This window comes from Octopus bimaculoides, chromosome 14 (genome assembly GCF_001194135.2).
Source record: "Octopus bimaculoides isolate UCB-OBI-ISO-001 chromosome 14, ASM119413v2, whole genome shotgun sequence".
NCBI classification, from domain to species: domain Eukaryota; kingdom Metazoa; phylum Mollusca; class Cephalopoda; order Octopoda; family Octopodidae; genus Octopus; species Octopus bimaculoides.
In genome coordinates, this window is record NC_068994.1 from 5,910,448 (window position 1) to 5,912,962 (window position 2,515).

A 2,515-nucleotide genomic window follows, 5' to 3' on the forward strand; every position below is an offset into this window, starting at 1 on the left:
TATATATATATATGTATGTATATATATATGTATGTGTATATATGTATATATATATGTATGTGTATATATATATATATATATATATACATGCATGTATATATATATGAGCTACAGACACTGGAAGGAGGACATTGAAAGATTATGATGATATATATATATATATATGCATGCGTTTATATAATATATGTATATATAATGTATATATGTGGTAATATATATGTGTGTGTATGTAATACACATACATTTTCTTTTTCTTCTTTATTTGTTGTATTGTGTTTCTCTTGTTTGTCATTTCTAATTCTGCTATTGTAATTAAACACTTTTTTTAAAAACTAATCTGTTGTTTGTGGTTTTTAGTCTTGTGTCATTAGTGTTAATTACTTTGGACGAAAATTGCATGTCGCAATTTATAAACAGTTGCGCCATTGGGTTAGTAATGCATTCACCGAGTTTCTGAACGGCATAAATAGTAAGGGAGTGTCTGTAGCTCAATGCAAAACAAATATCTCCAGGGATTTTGCTCATGAAGCATTGGTTTTTGATTTACTCATCATTCATGTCGTCCGCTAATATACTTTACAGAAAGAAACACACACACACACACACACACACACATATATATATATATATATATAGTAAATCCCCAAAAAGAAGAACAAACAAGTTCTCAGGTTGATTCATAGTGTGACAAGGCTGGGTCCTTTGAAATACAGGGGCAACTCATTTTTGCCAGCTGAGTGGACTGAAACAGCGTGAAATAAAGTATCTTGCTCAAGGGGAACAATGAACTCACGACCTAACGATCGTGAGCTGAATACCCTAACCACTAAGCCACGCACCTTCACTAATTAGAATAGCGTATAATATATATATATATATATAGAGAGAGAGAGAGATAGATATATATGTATATATAGATATATATATATATGTGTATATATATATATATATATATATATATATATACACACACACATATATATATATATATATATATATATATATACACATACATACACATACACATGTACACACATACACGAATGCATACACATACACACATATGCACACGCATATGTATACATTTTATGTCAACATAATAACTGAAAATTATATATCTGAAATATCTTCCCTAATAACACATTCAGATTGACTCTCCCTAAAATATCTTCATTAACTATTACTAATGAGATGAAGATTAGCTGAACAGATGAACTGCAAGGGTCAAGCGAAATAGCTGTTATCTCCAAGCCTTTATAGCAACAACGCAGTTAATAAACGATGTATAAATAAAACATATCTATATATATATATATATCAATCAAGTGTGTTTAAAGTAGGTAGAGACAAACAGACAGATAGCAGAGATGAGAAAAATGTCGATGAGAAACGTGGTAATATTTTGTTTGAATTAGGAAACTGTAATTAAGATAAATTAAACAAATAACAACAAAAACTGTAGAATGAGAGATAAGCTCACGGTACGTTATCGCTGTGACACAGTTTCAATTCCTGTTGACAACTACAGCAGTTCCTTGATATTCAAGTTCATTTGTTCCCAGAGACCGTTTGTAATGTGGAAACTTGTAAAGCAGGGCAATAATTTCCCATAGTAGTAATGTTATAAATTGTAATTCGTTCCCAGAAAAATATTTTACAAGTGGCTGTGTGGTAAGTAGCTTGCTTACCAACCACATGGTGCCGGGTTCAGTCCCACTGCATGGCACCTTGGACAAGTGTCTTCTATTATAGCCTTGGGCTGACCAAAGCCTTGTGAGTGGATTTGGTAGATGAAAATTGAAAGGTATATATATATATATATATATACGTTCTTCACACTGGATACATGAAGAACTTAAGTGAGCTGCACGAAAGCACACGGCTTGTATAGTGAATGGGGAAAGCTTGGTCTGCAATGTTTGCAGTCATGTATGCTAGTCAAGAGCAGGGCCAGCCTTGTCGCATTCTATGTCACTCTGAATCTCCCTGAAAATTTCGTCAAGGCCAGCCTTGTTGCATTCTATGTCACACCGAATCTCCCTGAGAACTTTATCAAGAGTATGCCTCTCAGTGGAGTGCTCAACCATTTACATGTTAATTTCACGAGCAGGCTTTTCCATTGATTGGATCAACTGGAACTCTCGTTGTCATAAGCACCAGAGTGCCACTTATATGTGTGTGCTTGTATATGTCTCCCTGTGAGCTTGTGTATTATGGACACCAGCTGCCTCCTATGACTTGTGTCATACGTCACAAAATTTGTAAGACAATATCTGGACATAAAAGACATATGCTTGTTCTCAAAAAAACATTCCTTCAGAATCAGATTCCAAAGGGCAAAAATGTAGAAGAAACTTGAATAATATCTGTCACTTGTGTTTTAAACCTTGTCAGTCAGCAGTTGGTCTTAAAAGTCATCTGAGGGATTGTTCTGTGTGATGGGGTGTGGTGTGTGTTGATGGGACAGCTATCATCTGTCAAGATGAAGCAATCATCATATATATATATATATATA